Raw genomic sequence first — 6,041 nt, forward strand, 5'->3', positions numbered from 1 at the left:
GATACCCCGTTCATATACTATTTACACATTGGAGAATAAGGCATTTACATCTGACAAAGATGATATGCAGAATGGACTTATAGAAAAATATTTAGATAATAAAAGAGTTACAAAAATTACTAATCAACAAAAGGAAAGAATGAATTATCCTATAACAGAGGAGGAGATAATAGTAGCAATTAAACAATTAAAAACAGCTAAAGCTCCTGGAACGGATGGTTTGACTGCAGTGTATTATAAAACTTTGCAAGCAGAAATGGTGCAACAACTCAGAGATCTATTTTGTAATATTCAACAAGGGGGTAAAATACCCCCATCATGGACAACAGCTTATATTTCCTTGATACCAAAAGAGCAAGTAGGTCCTAAAAAACCGGAGAATTATCGACCAATATCTCTTCTGAATACTGATTATAAAATTTATGCAAAAGTACTAGCCAACAGGTTGATGCCAGTAATTCAAAAGGTGATTCATGATGATCAAGCGGGATTTATCGAGGGTAGATACATGAAAGATAATGTAAGGCAAGTAATAGACTTATTGGAATATCTTGAGAGGAATAAACAGGTACCTGCAGTGCTGGTCTTTTTGGATGCGGAAAAGGCCTTTGATAGAGTGGATTGGAATTTTCTATTAAAGACTTTAAAAAAGATGGACTTTGGGGATCAATTTATACAGGCGGTTTCAGCAATTTACCAAGAGCAAAAGGCACAGATTATCATCAATGGAAGCTTGACAACAGAGTTTAAAATTGAAAAAGGAACAAGACAGGGATGTCCGTTATCCCCATTGTTATTTATTTTAACATTAGAAGTCTTGCTAAACACAATTCGGGACTCTAATATCTTGAAAGGTATAATGATAAGGCAAGAGGACTACAGAATAAAGGCACTTGCAGATGATCTGGTTGTTACCCTAACACAGCCAATGGAATCAATAATCCAGATGAAAGACATTATACAAGACTATGGTAAAGTTTCAGGTTTTAGATTGAACCAGAAAAAAACTAAGATGATAGTTAAAAATATGACACAAGATCGTAAATACGAGCTTGAAAGGAGGGCAGGTTTTGAGATTGTACCAAAGGTAAAATATCTAGGTGTTCAGGTTGCAGAATCAAATATGAAACTGTTTCAAAATAATTATGAGGTGTTGTGGCGAGAGGTTCAGAAAGATACGGAGATTTGGAAAAAACTGCAGCTGTCTTTACTTGGAAGAATAGCAGCAGTTAAGATGAACATTTTGCCAAGATTTCTTTTCTTGTTTCAAATGATTCCGGTGCTTAAAAGTGATAAACAACTGAAAGTGTGGCAAAGTGGAGTGAATAGATTTGTCTGGAACGAGAAAAAACCGAGAGTGAAACTGAAAATTATGCAAGATGTTCCAGAAAGGGGAGGTCTTAAACTTCCAAACCTACAATTATATTATGAAGCAGCAGCTTTGACTCAAGCAAGCGACTGGTTTGGAAGGAAAAAGACTGGAATATTGAATATAGAAAGTTTTGATCTTGAATTCGGATGGCATGCCTACTTATTCTATGAGAACAAAGTGGATAAAATATTTAAAAGCCATATACTTAGAGACTCTTTGATGAGGGTTTGGAAGAAGCACCGACTTAAATGGGATTACAAAATACCGCTATGGCTGGATCTTGGTCATATTATGTGGAATACAAATATAATGTCACTCGGGGGGGGGGGGGTTATATAAAGAGGTTCTTTTTACAGATGCGGGCAGATGGCAGTTGAAGACATTAGAGACACTGTTGGACAAAGGGATTAACTTAACTTGGTTACAATATAATCAACTTCAACTGAGATGGAAAGATGACCAAAAAACTGGTATTATGTTGCATGAGGAAGAACTGGTTAGACATATAAAAGAGAAAGGTCCAATGCATATTAAAAGGCTTTATAATGTTTTGTTAGAAAGGGATTCAGAAACTGAATTGGTTAAAGATTGTATGATTAAGTGGGCGCAACATTTTGAAGAACCAGTGATGTTGGAAACATGGGAAAAAATTTGGGTTCAGAATGTTAAATTTACACAGTCGCAGAATTTAAGGGAAAATTTCTATAAAATGTTTTATAGATGGCATTTAGACCCCAAAAAATTGTCGTGTATGTACCCTAATGTTCAGCCAAAATGTTGGAGATGTGATTGTTTAGATGCTACATATTATCATGTTTGGTGGACTTGTAAGAAAGTTAAGGCTTTTTGGATTAAAATTTGGTGGGTTATGCAGAATGTTTTGAAGAAAAAAGTTCAATTTTCTCCACAACTGTTTTTATTGGGTATAGTTAAGGGTTTTACTTCGGGTGAAACAAAGTTGATATTGTATATGATAACAGCTGCGAGATTATTGATAGGTAAATACTGGAAAAATGAAGCTTTGCCCACGATCGAGGAATGGACTTTGAAGATGGCCAGTTTTGCAGAGATGGCGAAGATTTCGGCATATTTAAAAGATTGTTCACAAGAGACTTATGAATGGGAATGGAAAAAGTGGATAGATTATGTTCAGAACAAATATCAAACCAGGAAGTATCAAATAGTTTTTATATGAAAATGTTATATTAAGATAGAAATATTTTAATGTAATGAAGATGAAAAATTATAAGGGGGGGGAGGGGTTCAAGTTTTATACAAAGGGTTTTTTTTTTCTTGATCTGAGTATATTGTATGGAAGTCCGGGGGGAGGGGAGGGTTAGGGAGGGTTAGGGAGGATGAGGTTGGGAGATTTGGTTGGGTTGAGGGGGGGGGGGGAAATGGGGTGAAAATGTAATTGTAAAACTTTTGCAATAAAAAAAAAAAAAAAGAGAAGACGATTGGAACTTAAAATTAAAAGAGATCTACCAGATATATTATTTTTGCAAGAAACCCATCAGAAATCTGAAGACTCAAATAAAATGTATATAAAGGGTATGCAAATTTATGAAAAAGCTTTTGGAACTTCAAAAGCTAGAGGAGTTGCTACATTGATATCAGATAGGGTATATTTTGAAAAAGAACAAGTAATTGTGGATGAAGAAGGAAGATATGTAATAATTGTGGGAAATATTAACGAGGAAAAAGTGACACTGGTTAATTTATATTTACCAAATGAGAAGCAAAAAGAATTTCTTGAAAAAATAACTAAAATTTTGGAAATCGAAAGTGTAGGGAAAGTAATTGTGGCTGGGGATTTTAATTTAATTAGAGATAAAATAGATAGTACTAACCCCACTCGTTGTGGAGGAGCAAATAAAATGGGGACCTTAAATAAATGGATGTTTCAAAACGGCGTGGTGGATGTCTGGAGAGAAGTGAAAGGAACTGAAAGAGTGTACACTTTTTACTCTAAGATACATAATACATATTCAAGAATTGACTATATCTTAGTTTCTAAAGATTTGTTGAATAATGTGGATAAGATAGATGTGGGAATTTTTAAGGATTCTGATCATGCAGAAGTTACGATGGAAATAGATTTTAATTTTGAGAAAAAAGGAAGTTGTTGGAGATATGATGAAAAACTGTATAAAAATGAGGAGGATAAAAAATGGATATTTAAAAAATGGGAAGAATGTTGGAGATTGAATGATAATGGAGAGGTTAAATTTGAAATTGTTTGGGATGCGATGAAAGCAGTGTTTAGAGGGGAAAGTATCAAGTTATCAAGCAGAAAATATAAAAATTATAAAAATAAAATTGAAAAAGATAAAAGCCAGATTAAGGAATTGGAAAATCAATTTTTGCTTACTAAAGAAAAAAAAATTTGGAGGAATTAAATTTGCTAAAAAATAAATTGATAGAAGAAGATATAGAATTGGTAAAAAAGAATATGAGATATTTAAATAGGAATTTTTTTGAATTTAGCACTAAAAACTCTAAGTTATTGGCAAGGATGGCGAAAAATAAAAGGGAGAAGAGAGAAATTGGAGCCTTGATAGATGATAAGGGTATAAGACGCTATAAAAAATTAGAAAAATGTGAAGTGGTCAGGAACTTTTTTCAAAATTTATATTCGAAAAAATTAATTGATCGGGGAAAACTGAGAAGCTATTTAGAAAAACATGTTGTGAAAATTGACCAAACATATAAAGATTTAATGGAAGAAGATATAACACAAGACGAGATTAATGGAGTAATACAAAAAATAAAATTAGGGAAAGCTCCAGGTGAAGATGGATTACCTGCTGAGTTTTATAAAGAATTTAAGGAAATAATAATACCAAAATTGCAAAAACTATTTAACGGAATTTTACATGGTGGAGAAGTTCCGTTGTCATGGAACAGAACGGTGATATCTATAATCCCTAAACCAGATAAAGACTTAGAAAGGATTGAGTCCTATCGGCCCATCTCTTTAATTAATCAAGATGCAAAGATATTTACCGCCATTATAAGTAATAGATTAAGTAGATTTATAGATAGATATATAAGTTATAACCAAGTAGGTTTTGTGAAGGGTAGATACATGAGTGATATTGTCAGAAGAGTATTAAATATTATAGATGTTGCTGAATATAATGCTGATAAAATAGGTATAATATCATTAGATATTTTTAAAGCTTTTGACTCTGTACAATGGGAAACTATTAAAACAATTGTTGAGGTACTAGGTTTTGGTAATAAGTTTATACATGTTATTTCAAAACTGTATCAAAAAAGTAGTGCAAGAGTGAAGGTGAACGGAAGGTTGACAGAAGAGATAAGATTGGAAGCGGGTACAAGACAAGGATGTCCCCTGTCTCCAACATTATTTTTATTGGTTATGGAAATTTTGACCAAAATGATAGAAAAAGATGAAGAATTGGAAGGGTATAAGGGATATAAGATAAATCTGTATGCGGATGATACTTTGATTATTTTGAAAGATATAGAGAAAGATTTGAAAAAGATACATAAGCATTTGGAAGAATTTGAGGAAATGACAGGTTTGAAAATAAATTGGTCAAAATCTGAATTATTAATGAATAATAATGGTAAGGAGTGGGAGAATATGCAAGAACAACTTGGGATAAGGATTAAAAAAACATTGAAATATTTGGGCATAACACTTTTACTCAAAGTTAAAGAAATGAAAAAATTAAATTATGATGTGGTGATGAATGAAATTGAGAAAAAGATAGATAAATATAAAATGATAAAGTTGTCTTGGTTTGGTAGAATTGCAATGTGTAAGATGATGTTGTTGCCAAAGTTTAATTTTTTATTTGAGATGTTACCGTTAAACTTGACAGAGAAAGATATTGAAGGATATCAGAAGAAATTGGATAAATTTTGCAATGGTGGGAAAAGACCTAGATTAGTGAAGAAAATGTGGTATCAAAATCAAAAGGAAGGTGGATTAGGAATCCCCAAACTACTCAATTATTATTGGGCTTATGCTATTCGGACTGTGGTAAAAATATTTAAAGGTGAAGATAGTCATTGGAGAGATTTAGAATTAAAGGACATCAAGAGATTTGGCTCAACATGGTTTTTAGATAAAGCAAAATCAAAATGTGTAATTAATAGCTATTGGTTAAAGGGACTGAGTAAAATTTGGAACAAATTTGTTAAAATTTTAATTCCAGATATAATTTTCTTAGGGAAGATAATTGAAAATTGGCCAATTAAAACTAATATAAGTCGTGATAGGGTAATGGAAGATGAAAATATACAAACTATAATAGATTGGTTAAAAACTTCAGAAAATGAAAGGAGGAAAAAAGAAATCATTGAAAAATTGGGTTTAGGCTGGTTTGAAAAAATACAGATAGAAAAATGGACTAAGAAAGTAAGGGACAATTGTTCGATAAGTAGAAGTAAAACTGAATTTGAATATTTAGTATTCCAAATTATGAAAGATGAAATTGGGCTAAAGGGACTCGTTAGTAAGATATATAAGATTATAAATTTTGATGGAAAACCACAAAGGGTGATGAAGATGAATTGGGAAAAAGAACTTAATATTAAAATATCAGATTTAGATTGGAACGTGAATTGGAAGAGTAGAATTATGAAGACTTTATCTGTAAGGATTAAAGAGCATAATTATAAGGTTGTTTGGAAA

The sequence above is a fragment of the Pituophis catenifer genome, unplaced genomic scaffold (genome assembly GCF_029215685.1).
Source record: "Pituophis catenifer annectens isolate HBS135680 unplaced genomic scaffold, rPitCat1.0.hap2 SCAF_5, whole genome shotgun sequence".
NCBI lineage: Eukaryota > Metazoa > Chordata > Lepidosauria > Squamata > Colubridae > Pituophis > Pituophis catenifer.